At 39.4% G+C, this 21,362-nt stretch overlaps 1 protein-coding gene across 2 annotated transcripts in view; it reads right to left on the bottom strand.

Moving 5' to 3' along the window:
• cnksr3 (cnksr family member 3) overlaps nt 1-21,362 on the bottom strand; it is a 194,636-nt gene that overhangs the window by 172,187 nt on the left and 1,087 nt on the right. The window lies entirely within an intron of this gene.

The raw sequence follows: 21,362 nt of genomic DNA, 5'->3' as shown, positions 1-21,362 counted from the left end.
TTCCCAGACACCTCCCTCCATTTGTGTTATCAAGAATGTAATAACCTAAGATTTCAGACAATCTCTTCTATTGATTAATAATACTAGCAAATATTGAATTACATCTACAACTAACTCAACTTCATCTATTTATCCAACACCCTGCCTTGTAAAGTTAATTTACTTTGGAATTTTTTACTGACTATTAAGATGCTAGCTATTTTAAATAGAAGACACAAGTATGATAAATGATTATTTTCTATGATCACAGAACGTCCCAAAGCACTTTGACTACACTTCAGAAGTACTTAATTGTTAGTACTATTCTAATTTAGGAATTGCAACAGCCAATTTGGGCACAGCAAACTCCTACAAATAGCAATACAACAGTGACCTAGATGATATGAGAGGGATAAATATTGGGCAAAATAGGGGATAACTACTTTTTTCCAAAATAATATTATGGAGTATTTTACACCCGCCTGAAAAGGGAGTTGAGACATGATTTTAGACTATTCTGAAATATGGCACCTTCAAGACTGCAGTGGTCCCTCAGTACTTAAAACTTTAACCCAAAAACTTAGGTCATGTTTTTGAAATAAACAAACCAACCAATTTGTGCCTTTCCAACAGTGTGGAAGCAAAACAAATTAGAATCAAAGACCTTTTTTTTTAAAAAATGTCTTACAATTCCAGTAACCAAAAGGAGTGGAAACCAAATGATTCTTCATAATGAAGAGCAGTAGGTCACCCAGTATTTAGTTCCAAGTGCTAGCTCATGCCCAGGAATGATAAATGGAGCAAAAGAAAAACGAAGCTGCGCAACTACATCTGTCACATATTTGGTTGTATGTAAAATGTCTAACATTCTTCTCTTTCCAAATGTTGCAGGTTTGAGTATGGGTTTAACTTCTAAAATCAACATTCACTGTTCAGATATTCAATAATATTGTCAAACCACTACAACAGACCTTAAAAAGCCGGAAATACTATAATTTCCCCTTTTCATCTTTGGGCACAAATCCATCCAAAGTAATAAGGCACCCAGAAACTGATTGTACATATGGATTTACAAAGTGGAGTCAACAGAATCTGAAATATTTGTTTGAAGTAGATGCTGATAGTGTAATAGTGCAATGGTGCTGCCCCTGCCTTTGTTCCAGAAGGCCCAAGTCCCACTTATTCCAGAGGTGTGCAACAACATCTCTGAACAGGTTGATTAGAAAATATTTACAACAAAGCCATGCAACGGAAAGTTTAGTTCTTAAATACCCATATAAAATTTTAGAAGCCAGAAATAGCTAACAGGAAGAATTCAAGTGAAGTTTAAAAATATAGCGACTTCAATTTACATCCAGACGTTGTCAGCTGTTAATCAAATCTTTAAAGAACATGAGCTACAAATCAAAAATGCAAATTGTTCTCTCCCCTATTCTAGCTATAACTGGAAAAAAAAACGTGACATAACATACATCCACAAGAGGGTCACCACTGTGTGGCATAAATGGTGCCTAGATTTAATTCTTGCTGCTGCCAAGCAGGTTAATCTCAGCTCAGACAGAATTTGGGCCTCAGACTTTGCAACCATGGCCTGAGGTGAAAACTGGAATGCCCACTTCTAATCAGTCAGTCATGCTGAAAAATGCAGGAGAGAGGACATGAGATGCCTACTGAGATGGCCCCTTGAATGCATTGACTTGTCAGTGCAGTAGATGAAAGCAGCAACATGAAATACGGGTGTTGGCATCAGGCAGAGGCACAAATGTCCACTAAAATCATGCATGAAGTGTTGTGTAATGGAATGAAGAAAATAAGAATGAACAAGACACACAACAGGGTTATCACATTAGGAAAAAAAGGTTAAAAGCAGCACATATGGAGTTCCTGAACAGAAAGAATCTCCACTAAAAAACACCTTAGAGGCACAATAATTAACGATTAAATGAACAGTCTGAATATAACAATCTTCCTTTCTATTTGTTAGATTAAAAAAAACCCCTGAAAGACTGAAAACCTCGACATCCAGTTTTATATCTCTGCCTATTATGGTCACCAGATTGTGCAAGTGGAAGAAGCACAAAATCCACATGTATCTGGGTTTTAAGTTAGATTAAAAGGTTAGTAAAACCAAGAATAGGACTTTATTTGGAATTTAACTTTGTTGAACTGATCAGTTGAAAGTCAACAGCTCATGACCAGTCAATATTTCCTCGAAAATGAAAAGGTTAAGTTTTACCAATGGACATCAATCTTTGAGATGGGCAATTGAAGAGTTGCATCACCTTAAATTCCAATATTGGAACTACAAAGTCAAGTTATTCTCTGTACACATGCTAAAGGACTCAGTGCCAGACTTCCCTTTCTTCATTGTTCAACAACTTTTTTTTTGAGTTAAAAGGAGAAAATTTTACCACTGAGTTGAAGAATTTCATTAGTTACATTATCTACTCTTTACCAGATTTCTTAAGATCTTGACTGTTTCAGAAAAATAAACCCAATGCTGAATAAGTATCAATGGCCAAATAGTACCTCAGCATACCCAAGAAAACATTGAGGGGAAGACTCAGTGAAGAAGCCAGGCTCGAGCATATGCAAAACTTATTCCCAGGAAAAGCACAACACAGCTGACAAGAAACCTCCCTCCCGGTTTTGTCCTTGAAAAAAATCTATCTTCAGGTCAGTTATTGCCCTAACCACAACAAACAAATCATTATCGCAGACTAGTACCCAAGGTCCAAGTGATGAATTCAGAGTCACCAAAAAAGGCTAAATTAATATTTCACAAAAGCATTAAAAATAATTCACAAATGGGTCTCATGATGCAGTGGTACTGTCCCTACCTCGGGTAGGAGTCAAGATTCACAGAAGTGCACACAACACACCCAAATAGACGGACTGAAAACAAAATAAAAAAAAACTATGAAACAAAAATTTAAAAAAATTAGTCCATAACTGTCTCGCTTAAAAACTCAAAGTTCTTAAGCTAATCCAATGGTACTTACAGGTACTTACAGCATGACTAAAATAGTGTAAAAGTATTGCTGTTCTCATACCATTTTGCTCTCACTTCTACCTACCAAAGCCATGATGGATTTCCTCACGTCCTCAACATCCACCCATTCCGTTACAACAAATCACCTGCCATTATTTTCCATCCCCCCCATGACAGCATGAAATACATTTTTCCCTTCCTTTCAGCATTCTCAAGAGACCAACCCCTTGGCGACACCCAGACCAACTACTCAGTCATATCAAACACATCCATGTTTCCTATAGCATCTTTCAACTCTTGCCCAAAGTCCCAAATTTCCCATTGGAATACAGGGTAGTTACAATTTTAGTTCACAAAATGCGATTTTTTTTTTCCCCAAATAACGTATTCATGAATATGTTTGTCTTAAGCATTCGGTTCTTAATTGAAAATTACAGTTTAAAATTTAGACAATTAGTATGAGCTCAACAAAAAAATCCCAATACCGGTGATCAAATACTATTATAGAATAATAGTTCATATTTACAATTCGAAAAACTTGATCTTAGCCAAATCTTCAGTGGAAATATTTCAAGGCGGTTAGCTTCATGGAGCAAGAAGTCTCTGTACATGATTAACCTTGAATTATTTGTTGACTCATGGAAAAGAGCTGCTCGAAAGCTTTCTTAGCCATACGCTGGCAATAGAAAGCAATATAAAATTTAAAATGCAGAAGTACATGAACTTTAACATTGGATGCATACTTTTGGGTAGGGAAAAAAATAATAGCATCACCACAGGAAATGACATCAACCACCTAAGGAAACCTAATCACAAATACTTAGTCCAGTGCTTCACCGATGATGTTACCTAGTATGGTGATGAATCGTCTGAAAACGAACCTTCCAGCTCAGCGAACAAACTTGCATTCAATAGTATTAGAATTGAAGTCTAACTCCAGCTTGTGATCAGTTGGTGTCAGTTAAGATAAAGCAAATAAAGAAAGCTGTAGCTTTGATCTGCATGTATTTAAGTCACCAGGGAAAACTGGCCCAAGTTCTACTGGATTAAATGAAAAAAACTTAAAAACATCCAGGTAGACAGATTCAAGCAACATCTCTTGCCTCAAAAACCTGTATACACACAGAAGACCTCCAACTGCACTCCTGATACATGGGTATGCAAAAGGTGTGCGCGAGGTGGCAAGGGGTGCTTGTAGTACACTAGTCATACTCCAGTTTAGGGCCCAGGTTTAAGCCCCACCGGCTCGAACAGTGTAATAACAGCAGATTCATTAGAAAAAAGTAGTAGGGGAGCAAAAACTATTTCCTGCTCAAGTTTATGCTTAAAGGCTATTAGGCAGAGTCAAAGAAATAAATAGATGTAGAATATAAATAAAGTAGTATAGATGATGGAGCAACTCAAGTATTGAGGTAGATCTCCCAGCAATACTACTAAAGACATTTGCTCCCAAATTGGTTGCCTCTCTAGCAAAAGCTGATCTGGTACAGCTACTACACTAGCACCTACCTGGCAATGTGGAAAATTGTCTAGTTATGACTAATGCATAAAAAAGTACAAGTTATTGCACACTTAGTCTATCCTCCAAAGAAATGAAGGGATCAACCACTGAGCTATCAAGTGTTACTTGTACAACAAGAATGAATACTCACTCACTCAGGGTCCTGATAGGGCCATTCTGCTCATGACCACATTACAGCCCTGGTCCAAATGGACAAATGAGCTCAAATCAAGGCAAGCGTGACTGGTCTTGCAATTAAGGCTACAATTGACTAAGTATGGCATCAAAGAACTCTAGCAAAACTGGGGTCAATGGAAATCAGGGCAAGAACTCTCCAAAGTCTTACTGAGCATAAGATAATGATTATTGTTGGAGGCAAGTCATCACCACCACAGGATGTCAACAGGTGTTTCTCCAGGTAATGCCCCAAGCTGAATCATATTTAGTTGGTTTATCAATGGCCTTTCCTTTACCGTATGGTCAAAAGCTGACATTTGTGGATGATGTTCAGCACCATTCAAAACTCCCCAAATACTAAAACAGTCTTTCTGGAGTCAACACCAGGTCTTGCTGAGTTACAGTAACAGTGAAGCACAAGTGTGCTGGGCAATTATCATCTTCAGTGAGACATAATCAACTATCACCCTTAGACATGCAGTGACATTACCAACACTGAATACACCATTATATCCTGGATGTTACAATAAATCAACGATGGACTACACCAGTTGCTCATGGCAACAGGGCATACTACTTCAAGATGCACTGCAGAAACTCACCAAGTCTCCTGAGACAGCACCTGTGGGCCCTATCACAGGACAAGGGCGGCCAAATTTCCCTCCAAGCTACTCACGTTCCTGATTTGGAAATATATCACTGCTCCTTCAGTGTCACTGGGTCAAAAACCCTGGAGCTCCCTCCCCTCTTGAAGCACTGTGGGTGTCCCTACAACACATAGGCTGCAGTAATTCAAGGCAGCCCCTCACCACCTTCTCCAGAGGAACTAGAGAACAACAAATGCTGGCCTAGTCATGAACATACTCAATAATAACTTTTGACAAATTAATTAAACTAACATGATTGAAGCATTATCACATTTCCCCTTATACCCTGCCTACAGTTATTTCACTTATTTTGGAAAGCTAGATTTGGCAAATACATTTAATACTACATTCAAATGGCACAGAAATAAATCACAACAGAACTGCATTGAATATTAAAACAGGGGGATAAAATGCAAATAAAATTAGCTACCAAATAGGACTTTAAAGCTAATCATTCTAAAAAATCGTTTTACTGTAAGTCAATCCAGTCTGCATTGCCCAGTATTAAGTTGCCTAACTTAGCAGGAGATTAAGAGGAGATAGCCTTTCAGCGGAGGAGATTTGGCCTTTCAAAAATTGGATGGCTATCAGTATAAGAAATGTGAGGGGGCACCATTGGAACACAATTGGACACATTAATTATAACAAAAGGTTTCCTAAACTGAACTAGTCCCATTTGCCCCATATCCCTCTAAACCTTTCCTCTAGTACCTATGCAAATGTATTTTAATTGTTGTAATTGTCCCCACCTCAACCACTCGTCTGGCAGCTTGTTTCATTAACACACAACCCTGTGTGAAACGGTTGCCCCTCAGATCCCTTTTATATCCTTCCCCTCTCTCACCTTAAGCGTATGCCCTCTAGCTTTCAACTCTCTGCAGAAAGACCTTGACTATTCAACCTATGCTCATGATCTTTGAGATCTCCTACGCATCAGGGGAATAAGTCCCAACCTGTCCTTATAACTCAAACTCCCCCAGTCACAGTAACATCCTTATAAATCTTTTCTGCTTTCCATGCTGTACGACTATGACAAATAGACAAATCAGGTAGAAAGGGAGAAAAGGGTTGGGTAAACTATTAAACCTAGTTGCATCTGCTCATAAACTGCCCGGGAATAAATACTGGCAAAGTTGTCAGTGCTGACAAAAAAAAGTGAGGAAGAAGAGATGTGGAGAAGTAGTTTTTACAGAACCCTCACACCTATATATTTGCATATAGGATATAAGCAGGCAGGCAAGCAGGCAAAGAGTTAAGCTCTGAGTTTGTGAAACAAGAGGTTCCGCTAAGCATGACTCAGATCTGATAAGCACTTAGAGAGTCAACAATAGGGTGCTGGAGGCAAGGGTAATGGACTAACAAGGTGGAAAAGCATTCATTGTGTAGAGCTATTTAACAGGTGAAAACTATGAATTGTGTGAAGCCAGTTAAGATTAAGAACATTCATTGTATATCAGCAGATGGCTTAATCTTTGCTATTGACACTTACTGATTGTAATGGTTATGCAAATGATATGTATATTGCCTTATCTGGATGCTCCTCTCTGTAAAATGACTATATAATTAATTAAGAAACTGTTGTTCAAGAGAGAAGACCGAGATCTCATGTCTCTGTGCACATGGGTGATCGTTCTCCCTCTCTCCAGGGCCTGGAATAAAGGACGTAAAAGTATACTGTGTCTCTGAGTATTCTGCTTTGACTGAGGGGGGATAAAGAGGACAACAGAAGTGGATCCTCACAGTCGAAAAGAAGTCATAAGAATGCTCTGATTTCACAATATACTATCCTCTTTATGCAGAGATCACAAGTTTACCAACACTTGTGGTCTGTAACTGTACTTTTACTTTAAATTGGGGGGGGGAAAGCTGAGACTTAATTTGGATTTAGCCACGCCTAACAAAAAAGTTCTCTCACCAGCAGGGTCTTGAAAAATAAACAAGAAAAAAAGTGCAATGCGATAAGTGATCTGTTCACAATCAACTAAAGTAGCTGTTTAGCGGAAAGTCCCTCAGAAACTTAGATTATTGAAAGGTTTATACATGTCATTTCATATCATCATCACAGCAGCGTCTCACATACTACATTACATTAGTCTGCATTTTAGGACAGAAGAGGTATATTCTACCCAATGAGCTGTTTTCTGTCTGATTAATGTAAGGCATAGTCATTCCAACCCTGATCAGGTGGTTTGGGCCATACTTACAGCACTGGTTACTGGATCATCAAGATTAGAAATTGTCAGTTTCTTCGTCTCTTCAACGTACAGTTTTAAGGCTAGAGTTGTTGTGTGCAGTGGTAGCTTCCCTACCTCTAAACCAGAAGGTTTGGGCTCATGTCCCACCTCTCCAGAGGTGTCAAAAATTGCAAGTTAAACAAAGTACACCAATTAAATGCAGCCACCTCAGTTGGTACTGACTGAATGCAGCACTGTGCATGGGGCTTTTAAATGACTTTTTCTGAGTGACCCTAAAATACAAAACTAGGCAATCAAAACAAAATTTCAGCAATTTTAGGAATACCAATTTTGACGACAGGCTAACTACACTAGCCAAAATCAAAAGACAAAAATCAGAATGTGACAGAATGCCGCACATCACAACGTCCCATTTTGTGGGATGAATACAACCTCAAGAACACAAGCAGCTGTGAAACCCTCTGCTAGACTGAACCCTTTCCACTGCCTTCAATGTTCATTTCCTCTGCCATCGATACAGTGGCGTGAGTAGAATTTGCAGGATGCACTGCAGAAATGCATACAGATGCCTTGGACAGCATCTTCCAAGCCCACAACCTCCAACCACCTAGAAGGATAAAGACAACAGATGCATAGGAACATCACTATTTGCTGGGTTCCCCCACCAGCCAAACAACACTCAGATACGAAACTACATTGATATTCTTGCACTGCCACAGGTTCAAATTCCTGATCTTCCTTTCGACCACCACTATGGCTGCAGCTACACCAAATAGACTGCTTTGGTTCAAGACAACTGGTTCATTATCACACCAAGGGCATATGGTGTCAATCTTGCCAGCAATGCTCACATCTGATGAAAAAATGTTTTAATAAAAAAAGAGAGATGAGGCTGTTAAGTTTTTCACCAATTATGGCCAACTGATTACCTTGCAACAAAAAAAAAGTGTTAACTGTTGTTCAATTGGTAGCACATTTTACCCAATTCACAAGGTTTTAGTCAGGTCCAACTCCATGGCCTGAGCAGAGAAATTTACATCAACACTCCAGCACAGTATGAACAGAGTGCTGCTTCATTCAAGGTGGCATTACTGTGACAAGACATGCAACCAAAAAAAGGTGCCACAAGCCTGTGTGGGTGGATTTAAGATATTCCATGGCATTATCTCAAAAGAAAAACAAGGGAGTTATCCCTCAAATCAACATTCCCAAAACATAAGTCATCATAGTAATTCAAATAAACAGCTATGTACAAGTTGGTTGCCATTTTCCCTATGCAACAGTAACCATACCAGTATACTTCATTGGTTACCCGTGTTTTCCAGTCAATGCTGATTAAAACAATGAATATAGTTTATCTTTTTAAAAAAGATGACCAGCACTTCAGTGATTTGCCAGAAACCGTTTTCAACCAATATGGATTGCTGTACAGTGTTCAAAAAGTGAAAAGAACACAAGCAAATAAAAATCCTTTGGTCTTGTGGAAGACCCAAAACCTGGATATAAACAAAACCCAGATGCACAAAACAGTGTGAGAATTGTCTGAGAAGTTTAAAACTTCAAATGGTCAATTCTCCTATGTGAGCATCTCCAAATCTGTGCTACAGTTAGAGACAAACAGATCCACAGTGTTTACTTAGATAAATTATCTCATCTAACCTCCAGGTAATTACTTTGCCATTTTATGCTGCTATTTTCAATGTATGCCCTTCTCAACAGCAGCAAACCCAAAATAAATTTGCCACATTCACATAGGTCAGAAAAAAAGCCTTAGCAGATCTAGCAAGGAGGTTATTACATCTTCGTGTATACATACACAGGAAGCCAGTGGTAGAAGCTCATTACTTGTTCTGCTACAGGATTGATCTCACCTGGAGTATTTTGTTTACTTCTGATCTCCATGTCACAAATACAGATATAAACTCTAGATAAGAGTGAAGACAGTTTTTCCACCTCTCCCCCTCATCCCCAGACTCTAGACTCTTAAATCCAAGTCTGGCATCTGCTTCATCAGCCTTCCCAAAAACAGATACCAGAAGTCAATGTATGTTGCATCATTTCCCTTCAAACCAATATCCTATTTTGAAAACTTGCACCTAGATGCACAAAGTTTTACGGTTTGATTTATTTACAAATTCTTAACCATCAGCTCCCTTTAACACGTTGGCTTTGTGCATGGGAAATCATGTATCAAGCTTGATTGAATTTTTTGAAGTAGTAACAAAGAGGATTGATGAGGGCAGAGCAGTAGGCGTGCTCTATGGACTTCAGTAAAAAGTGTTCGACAAGGTTCCCCATGGGAGACTGGTGAGCAAGGTTAGATCTCGTGGAGTACAGGGAAACCTAGCCATTTGGATACAGAACAGGCTTGAAGGTACAAGACAGATGTTGGTGGTGGAGGGTTGTTTTTCAGACTGGAGGCCTGTGACCAGTGGAGTGCCATAAGGATCAGTGCTGGGTCCACTACTTTGCATCATTTTATATAAATGATTTGGATGGGAGCATAGGAGATGGTAAGTTTGCAGATGACACCAAAATTGAAGGTGTAGTGAACAGTGAAGAAGGTTACCTCAGTGTACAATGGATCTTGATCAGATGGGCCAATGGGCTGAGGAGTGGCAAATGGAGTTTAATTTAGATAAATGTGAGGTGCTACATTTTGGAAAAAGCAAAAAAGGTCCTGGGGAGTGTTGTTGAACAAAGGGACCTTGGAGTGCAGGTTCATAGCTCCTTGAAAGCAGAGTCACAGGTAGATAGGACAGTGAAGGCGGCATTTGGTATGCTTTCCTTTACTGGTCAGCATATTGAGTATATGAGTTGGGAGGTCATGTTGCGGCTGTACAGGACATTGGTTAGGCCAGTTTTTGAATATTGCTTGCAAATCTGACCTCCGTCCTATCGGACAGATGTTGTGAAACTTGAAAGGGTTCAGAAAAGATTTACAAGGATGAATAGGAAAGGTTTGGAGGGACATGGGCCGGGTGCTGGCAGGTGGGACTAGATTTGGTTGTTATATCTGGTCGGCATGGACAAGTCTGTTTCCGTGCTGTACATCTATGACATGTGCAAGTCCCACGATTGTAAAACTAAATTCAAACTATACCCTTGTTTTAAAAAAGCAGTTTTTAAAAGTAAGATTGTTATTATTTTAGAAAACAAAGCCAGTATCAGTAAAATTGAGCACAAAGCTATCAAACTATGAAAACCAAACTGATTCAATAATGCCCTTTAGGGATAGAAGCTATGTTGAACTTCAGTTCTGCAATCCACTCAAGTCACCCCATTGCATCCAAATGTTACGAAGAAAATCAGCAGCTCTTGAAGACCTTCTCGAAAAGGCAAGCAGAGATGGACAATAAATGCTGTGACATATATATTCCCAGATGCAATTTAAAAATGGCATTAGCGACACACTTTCAGCACCAGTTCCCCACATTTTGGACTTCACAACAACTGGCCTTCACAAATCTGGGAAATTTACGTTCAAGTTGCAGTCAGCTGCATGGAGACAGCTTCATGCATTGAGAGCCATCTGCTCAAGCATTCCTCGGAGACCAATATGAAAACAACAATTAACTTCAGTTAAGTCAGCTCAAAGTCTCTTCCTTTCCAAAGGACAATGAGCTCAATGTTCAATTAATCTTGCATTACAACCCAGCTTCACACAGTCAGGTATGACCTCAGGTGTTTATAATCTGCAGCACTGAACAATAATCAAAATGAACCAAACAGGCTTCATGGAGTTAAACGGTCCAACGTTCCAGGTAGGGTAGACTATAGAATGGGATTTCTTCTCCCAACACAAAACCAAGCAGAGCCGTGCAAACAAATTTAGTTTTATTAAATGCCTCTCAAAATAAATCTTCAATTCCAACCAAAGGAACGCTTCCTTCTACTTTCCAAATTCAAGCAGTTATTTCTACATCATAATGCAATGCCATTTCCAAAACAAGGAGCATGAACACAACGTACCAGTCAATTTGTGCAATTCTAGAAAGTGCAACACTATCATTCGGTATTTATATTTAATCACAATGCAAAAATTACTCAATGCACCACCAGGGAGTAAAATATCTGCGAAACAAACAATTCGTGATTATACAAATCCTGGTGAGAGCCAGGAATATGGCTGAATAGACTAACTGTTCTCGGATCATGGCTGATTTAGATGTTAATTCCATACCCTGTAAGAAGGTGCCAACATCATTTTGGTTATTTTCAATCCATGCAGCATCTACAGCCTGTTGTGGAAGAAAATGCCAGACAACATATTGCTCAGGAAATATTCTGTGCTGTACATTATTTTGTCTGAAAGCATGTAGAACAAAGATTCAAACAATTAATGTTACAAAATTAATTTTTAAATGTAATTTTGAAATCTCAAGTTAACACACAGATGTTTTGCTTTTTCCAGGTCAGGAGTTTCAAGACTGTTTGTTTTGTTCTTTTTCCAAGATGTGAAACATCATTGAAAAATCAATTATGTGGCTCAGGGTAGAAACATTATTGTGGCAATTTGTCATTGATAAACATACAATTGGACGTTCAGGCAGATCACAGCATGTTTATTTTCAGTTATCAAATTTGCTTCGAAAACAAAATGCAGCTGCCAAGATAATGTATGCCCATAAATCACACTGCATATCCAAAATGGAAGATTCAGGTTCAGCCCTTCATTAATTTCTAGTTATTAAGGTGACATCAAAATTACACTTTGTAATTTTAGTGACCAGACACTTTCATTCTTGCATTTTAAGAAACCAGTATGATCTGTGAATGCTGACCTCAACCTGATATTAGGCCCAGTTCCATGACATTCAGTGAACAGCTGTTTGCACTCATGTTTCACTCTGTCCATCCCCGCCCCCCCAAAACAAACTTCAAAGAGAACTGAAAATTTAAAAAGTGGCAGTAGATGCAGTGGTACACATGAATAGCTCACTTCACTTCATGATGATCAAGTTAGTGTTTTATTCATTAACAAAAAAAAACTATTACTAATAAGTAAATAGTACCCAGAGTTTCTGAAAGGGATATAATGGTGCATTATTTCTTGAAGCAATCTGTGACACTAATGCAGCAAGTTACATATTCTGACTGCCCACAATCAGACAATGGAAACAGAAACAAAAATAAACACAGAATAGGAGCAGGAGTAGGCCATTTGACAGTTTCATCATCCAGTTTAATAGCCTGTTCCTGCTTTTCCCCTAATTCCTTTGATTCCTTATCTCCAAAAGCTATATTTGATTCTTTCCCCTTAGACTGTGACCCCTGGTTCTGGACTGCCCTGCCATCAAGGACATCATTCCTGTATAGTCCCTATCTGGTCTTGTTTAATTTTATAGGTTTCTATGAATTTTCCACCCCAACATACTTCCAAACTCCAGCCAGCATAATCACAAACAACTCAACTTCATCTCTGATGGACGCCAAAACTGCACACAATATTCTACATATTAACTCACCAAGACCCTGTATCATTGCAACAAAACATCCCTGCTCATGTACTCTAAGACCAACACATCATTTGCCTTCTTTACTGCCTAATGCACCTGGATGCTCATCTTCAGTGGAAACTTCACTGAGCATTCATTTTTAATTTTAGCCAGCTAAATTAGCGTGGAAGGTAGAATATTAAAATAAAATCTTGTGCAAAACTGGTTGTCTACAATAGTATCAGCAGAGCCTGTTTCTTTTCAAAAATTAGATATTTGACAGCTTTGCATCAGTATTATTTAATATTTTCAATCCCAGTTTCTTCTGGATTGAAGTATTAAACTTCCATCTCAAATTTAGATGTTTGCCTACAGATGTAGAAACTGAATGAAGATGACCAATGACTTCTTCACCACTGGGTGATAAATCCAGGCATGAATCAGTCTGCTGCTTAGGTAGTTCTATTGCAAAACATAAGCTTTAATTTGGCATTATTTTGGTCATTTCATTCTGGAGACTCATAAAATTGGCTAATGCAGCAAAAGGAAAAGCTCCACTTTAGAACAGTAAGTGTATTCGGAGGTCTTACAGTGAGAAATTTTCAATTGCACATATACCATGTCCAACTGCAGTGTGTTTAAGGTTATTAAATTATTAAAAGGTATCTCCATAGCTTAGCATGGGGGTCTTGCCACATGAGCAACAATTCACCTTTAGGTTAAATAGGTCCACACCTACGACAATCTTCTGCAATTTCCAATTAGTATCAAATTAGTCTGTTTGCATTACAATTCTGAATTCTAGCACAAATCCAGTTTTGCATAAACTGTGAATCCCACAACCACTTGGAAATAATGTTTTCATAAATACGATGAAATTAGCAACTGCTGAAATTTTTCCAAATTAAGGGGAATTCATCAGGAAATGGATTTGGAGATGCCGGTGTTGGACTGAGATAGACAAAGTTAAAAATCACAACTTCAAGTTATCGTCCAACAGGTTTATTTGGAGGCACTAGCTTTCGAGGCACTGCTTCTTCATCAGGTGGTTGTGAAGCAGGACCTTAAGACACAGAATTTATAGCAAAAGATTACAGTCTCAAGTAGGGGAAATGATTATATTGAACAAACCTAGATATCATTTCAACTGCACGAAACTAATCTGTTGCTATAAATTCTGGGTCTTATGGTCCTGCTTCACAACCACCTGAAGAAGCTGTGCCTGGAAAGCTATTGCCTCCAAATAAACCTGTTGGACTATAACCTGGTATTGCAAGATTTTTAACTTCAATCAGGAAATGACCGCCTTGGCTGAAAGATGAGCAGGATTTATAGCTCAACATTGGTCAGTTATAAGAAATTCTGACAAGGTAGAGAGGTAGATAGAAGTTGGGGGTTGCAATATTGATGAAGAAATCAATTACAGCAGTTAGGAAGGATGATATCTTGGAATGAGGTCATATGGATAAAAGTTAAAAAAAACAAAGGCACAAATACACTGAGTGTTTATTAGAGACCCCAAGCAAGCAAAGAAGCAGAAGATCAAATTTCAGAGATATACAACAATAATTAGGCAGTAATAATAGGAGATTTTAACTACTCAAATATCAACTGGGACAGGTTTAGTGTGCAGGATTGGTAATGAGTAAAATTCTTGAATTATTCAGGAGAATGTTTTGTTTTAGGTAATACCTCGAAATCCCAATAAGGAAGTGGGCCATTCTGGATGTAATATTGTAAATCAGTCCAGGCCAGTGAAGACTTGAGTTCAGGAGTATTTTTTGAGTTAGTGACCATAACTCAATGAGATTTAGGGTGGTCACGCAAATAGACAAAGATGGGCTAGGAATAAAATTTCTAAACGGGTTTGCGGGTTTCTTTTAATTTGTTGGGTTTCGTGATAACAAAAAAGGTGTCACAAACACAAGCAACATCCTTACCGGTATAAAGTTCACCAAAGAGGAAGCGAACAACAAGACTCCCTTTCCTAGACGTCACGGTAGAACGCAAAGCCAGTGGACAGCTACAGACCAGAGTTCACAGGAAACCAGATACTCAAATACAGGAGCAATCATCCCAACACCCACAAACAGAGATGCATCAGGACATTATTTAAAATGAGCCACAACACACTGCAGCACCCAGGAACTAAAAGAAGCCAAGGAAAAACACCTATACAACGTATAGCATTCAGGAACAGATACACAATAAGCATAATCTGCTGATTCCTACACCATAGACCTAAACAAGATGACAACACACCCAGAAACTCTAGCCACCCTGCCATACACTAAAGACATCTTAGAGATGACGACCAGACTAGTCTGGCCCCTAGGCATCATGGTAACCCACAAAAGTACCACCACACTTAAACAGCTCCTGATGAATCTAAAGGATCCCGAACTAATAACGAGCAGAATGAACGTCATATATAAGAGACCCTGCAAGGACTGCGACAAACATTACATTGGACAGACGGGCAGGAAACCAGTCACCAGGATATACAAGCACCAACTAGCCACGAAAAGACATGACCAACTATCAGTGGCTCACACACAACACACATTCAACTGGGACAATACATCCATCCTGGGACAGGCTAAACAAAGACACACATGGGAAGTCTTAAGAAGGTTGGCATTCAAACCGGAACTCTATTAACAAACACATCGATTTGCACCCCATTTACCAACCTCTCAGAAACAGAACCGGAAGTGATATCACCCACCCCAACAGACCTAGACAGATAAATAGCAAGCAGGACAGAACACCAGCGCTTCATTGGAGGCTCACTGATGATGTTACCTAGCATGGTAATGAGACATCCGAGAACAAATCTACCAGCTCAGCAAGCAAACCTAAATCTGATCCACAACCTCAGCTACACATCTTCTCCAAAATTGCATTTTACCAAGGCTTTTGGTGAGGTCCTTTGTAGTAGACAGGTAAGAAATCACAAAGGTAAAAACAATGACTGCAGATGCTGGAAACCAGATTCTGGATCAGTGGTGCTGGAAGAGCACAGCAATTCAGGCAGCATCCGGTAAGAAATCACAGTCATAGTAACCAAAGCAAAGCAAAGTAACACACTGGATTTAAAATTGGCTTTGAAGAAAGATGCAAAGGTAATGGCAGATGTTTATTTCTGCAAACGAAAACCTGTGTGGAGTTCTGCAAACCTTGGAACTGGGGTACGTGCTGTTTGTGGTGTATGTCAGTGATTGAATTCAAAATGTCAGGAGTATGATCAAAAAGTTTAAGATGACGGGAAATTGGTCAGGTGCAAAATACTGAGGAACATATCAATAAAAAATGGTCAGGTGGGCAAAGCAGTGGCAAATGGAATTTAATTCGGGAAGGACAGAGGTAATGCATGTGGAAGAGTTAACAATGCAAGTGATTACACTGTTAATGGGTTAGGATCCCAGAAAATAGTGAAGATCAGAAGGACCTTGGTGTGCATATCCACAGATCTCAAAGTAATGAAAGATGATTAAGGCAGCTCACATTTATTAGCAAAGGCAGATTATGCTGAAACTGAAGAAAACACTGGTTAGGTCACAACTACAGTAGAGTGATGCACAAACACCTGATCACCACATCATTAGAAAGATGCAAGTGAAATAGAAACAGTGTAGAAGAGGTTTACCAGGATGCTGCCTGGCTTGGAAGATCTAAGCTCAAAGAAAATCTGAAGGCTAAGGTTACTTTCCTTGAAGCATGATTTGCAGGGAAGGTTGAGAGGAGCCTTGATAGCAGATGGATAACATTATGAAGAGGCACAAGTAGGGTTAATTGGAAGACACTGTCAGTAAAATGGTTAATAACCAGGTAACATGAATTTAAGAGGTAGAGGCTAAGAAAGAGTGGAAATTGTTTTCACTCACAGGTTGGGGAGAGTCACGGCTTCAAAGGATGAGGGAGTCAGAACCTTTCAAAACATTTACGCAGTATTTATATTTTCATTTGCATTACAATAGCCTCCTGGCTATGGGCTAAAAGCTAGAAAATGGGATTAATGTAGTCAGATCTCTATCAACCAGCACAGGCATGATGGGCCAACTGACTTCCTTTTGTGCCATACATGTCTACAAGTCTGAGAAATGTACAGATAGTAGAAAATTTTGAAGAGGAGCTAAATTACTAATGTGGTTTGTCCAACAAGAATATACTATTCCCCCACTACTAGTAATCTAGGTTCAAATCCTACCATAGCAGAAGCTGGAATTTTGAGTTCTGAAGAAGAATCTCAGACTCAAATCATTTACTTTTTTTTTTAGTTTCCACAGATGCTGACAGGTCTTCTGGGTTTCTCCAGCATTTTGAGTGTTCGGTTCAATTTCCAACATTTGTGGCATTTTGCTTTTAGTACGCTAAGCAAAATCTTTGTATTTTCACTGGCAGGCTCTAAAATTTCACAATTCTCCAAGTAGAACACTGCTATCCCTAGCAAAACATTTATGCAATAATTGGCACTAGCAAAGCCAGAGGGTCCCAGCCTCATTCCTGATGAAGGGCTTTTACCCTAAACATCTATATTTCTGTTCCTCAGATGCTGCCTGATCTGCTGTGCTTTTCCAGCACTACTCTAATCTCCAGCATCTGCAGTACCCACTTTCACCTCCCAAATATAATTGCCTGGTGTGGCTTAGGAGTCCCATCTCCGGCATGACAATTGCATCTGCATATGCTGCAGCAGAAGGCATTGGGTTTAAGAGGAGGCAGGATTATGTTTGCTTTCTCTGGGCCACCTTATCAAGGAGAACAGCTGAGCAACACATAAATGGAAAATGGCTCCTACAGATATTAATTCTTAAAAAAAAAATTAAATTTAAACGATTAGTTTCTTTGCAGATTTTATTACACAATCATGCATCAGTAGATTGCAAACTTCTAAAGACTTTGACAAATAGATATATTAGAAAAGTCTGAATATCCTTCTTATATATATTTGTTACATTATGTTTGAAGCGGTCTGTCATATTTCATGAAATACACAAGACAGAAACAGGACATTAGACCAATATTTTCATGCTGACTCTTATTGTGCCGGTCCACAAATGCTTAATCTCATCTCACCACTTTAAACCTATTATTGTTAACCCTTATTCCCTTCAAATGTTTAGCAAAAAATATTTCAGATGCTGAAAATCTGAAGCAAAAAGGGTAAACCTTCAAGTCAGGCAGCACCTCTGGAGGGAAACAGTTAACATTTCAAGTTGATGACCTTTCATCAGGAAATGGAAAGAACAGTCAGCAACCAGAACCATTATGTTTCTCTCCACTGAAGTCATTGAACATGCTGAATATTTCAAGCACATTGTTTTTATTCCTTCCGTTTGCTTGTCCAGTTCTCTCTCAATTGCATACACAATATTCACTTCAACAACTCTGTGGTCACAAGTTGTAAAATTCAATGTTTTGCCATTTGTCAAATACCTGTACACTGTAGTCACTTCTGAATTCCCCATTAAAATTTCTCAGTAAATATTTTATACTGATGGCCTCTAGTCATGCCTTTCCCCAGTAAGTTCAATACAAGTGCCCTACATTTCAATTATTAAATAAATAATATTAAGTAAATAGGTAAATAAAATGTGGTGTTTAGTTTGCTTTATACCTTAACCAGTGGTGCTACTTTCAGTGAATGGTGAATTTGTGCTCCAAAATCCCTTTGCTCCTCTACTCCATCAAGACTTGCACCTTACAAGTAATACGTGACCTACCATTTCTTCCCATCAAATGTTCCGCCTCACATTTTCTATGTTTATCCTTGTCAGTCTATTCTACCAGTGGATGAAGTTGTCCTCAGATCTGACCGACTTCGTAAAACCGTACAGTCCATGCAAGATAGAATACCAAAAAATATTGGTGGATAGAAATATGCTGACATAGTGAGGCTATCTAAATATGTCAAAGTTCAAAAGGACAGGTAATCAGTTAGACTGTATTTTCTGCAGAAACAGATAAGTGCACAGTGAACATACTTTGGCTGCTGAATATCAATGCAAGACGAAAGAGGACAGCACCAAATACAAACCTTTTTCGATCAGCATTTTTAAAAATTGTTTTCTAAGTAGGTTAGGCTTCTCATCGATGGCGATGAAGAGAATGAGAGCAACCTTACTGAATCATGTAAGACTTAAGAGGGGACTTGATAGGTTAGATGCAGAGTGGTTGTTTCACCTTGTGGGAGAGTCTAGGTCCCACAAGGGTATAATCTCAGAAAAAAAAGGGTCACTCATTTAAGGTGATGGTGAATCTGCAGTGAAGAGTGCCATTGTGTCATTAAGTATAGAGATGCACACCACGGATAAAGACCCTTCAGTCCAATGCGTCTATGCTGCCCAGACATCCTAACCTAATCTAGTCCCATTTGCCAGCACTTGGCCCATATCCCTCTAAACCATTCCTATTCATATACCCATCCAGATGCCTTTTAAATGTTACAATTTTACCAGCCTCCACCACTTCCTCTGGTAACTCATTCCATACACGCACCACCCCTCTGCATGAAAAAGTTGCCCCCTTGATCCCTTTTAAATCTTTCCACACTCACCCTAAACCCTCTAGTTCTGGACTCCCCCACCCCAGGGAAAAAGACTGTCTATTTACTCAACTGTGCCTCTCATGATTTTATAAATCTCTATACGGTCACCATTCAGCGTCCAATGCTTCGGGAAAACAGCCTCAGCCCATCCAACATCTCCCTATAGCTCAAATCCTCCAACCCTGGTAACATCCTTGTAAAAAACTTTTCTGAACCCTTTCAAGTTTCACAACATCCTTCCTATGGGAGGGAGACCAGAATTGGACACAATTTTCCAAAAGGGGCCTAACCAATATCCTGTACAGCTGAACTGACCTCCCAACTTCTATACTCAATACTCAGTCCTATAAAGGAAAGCATTCTAAATGCCTTTGTCACTATCCTATCAACCTGCAACTCTACTTTCAAAGGAACTATGAACCTGCAGTCCAAGGTCTCTTTGTTTAGCAACACTCCCCAAGACCTTACCATTAAGGGTATAAGTCCTGCCTTGATTTGCCTTTCCAAAATGTAGCTTCCCACATTTATCTAAATTAAACTCCATCTGCCACTCATCAGTCCATCTGATGAAGATCCCATTGTATTCTGAGGTAATCTCCTTCGCTGTCCACTACACCTTCAATTTTAGGGTCATCTGCAAACTTACTAACAATACCTGTAAAGCTCACATCCAAATCATTTATATAACTGATTAAAAAGTAGTAGATCCAGCATCGATTCTTGGGGCACACCACTAGTCATAGCCCTCCAGTCTGAAAAACAACCATCCACCACCACCCTCTCTGTCCTTCGAGCTAGTTCTGTATCCAAATGGCTCGTTCTCCCTGTATTCCATGAGATCAAATCTTGCTAATCAGTCTCCCATGGGGAACCTTGTTGAACACCTATATGTAAAAAGGTGGAAATGGACATATTTTTAAAATCAGAGTCAGGAACGCTGACCAGGAAAGTCCATCTGATTGATGAAGGGCTTATGCCCGAAACAGCAATTCTCCTGCTACTCAGATGCTACCTGACCTGCTGTGCTTTTCCAGCAACACGCACTTGACTCTGATCTATAGCATCTGCAATCCTCACTTTCTCCATATTTTTAGTTAAAAATCACAACGCCAGGTTATAGTCCAACAGGTTTAATTGGAAGCACTAGCTTTCGGAGCGACGCTCCTTCATCAGGTGATTGTCCTTCACCTGATGAAGGAGCGTCGCTCCGAAAGCTAGTGTGCTTCCAATTAAACCTGTTGGACTATAACCTGGTGTTGTGTGATTTTTAACTTTGTACACCCCAGTCCAACACCGGCATCTCCAAATCATGATCCATATTTTTAAATCACTAAGAGAATCAAGGGGTATGGGGAGAAAAGGCTGGAAAGTGAGAGTTACAGATTATCAGATCAACAATGATCTCATTGAGTGGTGGAGTGGGCTGGATGGACGGAATGACCTTCTTGTGCTCCTATGTTTTATGGTCTCAAAAATCCCCAAGCTGCCAGAAGGTAGAACACATTCTGTACATAAGTCGCCCTACGTGGCATCTTTTTTGCACTGTCTTTCTATGCTCCTGGTATTAGAACTAAAAGAGATTTTTCAGCCCGAACTGTAAAAAATGTTCAGCAATGGTTCACTTCAGCACAGCTCCAGCGTCTTCATCTCACCCAAATGGCCATCAATCACGTGCGAGGCCAAACACCAAATTTCAATGAACTATTCACCAAGACCATGTTAACAAGCCCGATCCCAGGAGGGCGCCCACATATTTGCATTAGTCTCCAGTTTACAGTAAACACTGGATGCACGGCGAATCCTCGCCAAAAGTCGAATAGAAGCGGCCGCTTCCTTTCCAGTCAGAAACTAGCTGACTCAGCACCTCTGTCCTTCCCCAGTTG

Source organism: Chiloscyllium plagiosum, chromosome 9, assembly GCF_004010195.1.
Source record: "Chiloscyllium plagiosum isolate BGI_BamShark_2017 chromosome 9, ASM401019v2, whole genome shotgun sequence".
Classification (NCBI taxonomy): Eukaryota; Metazoa; Chordata; class Chondrichthyes; order Orectolobiformes; family Hemiscylliidae; genus Chiloscyllium; species Chiloscyllium plagiosum.
The sequence above is the reverse complement of the archived record's forward strand: the minus strand, read 5'-3'. Positions and strand labels throughout refer to the sequence as shown.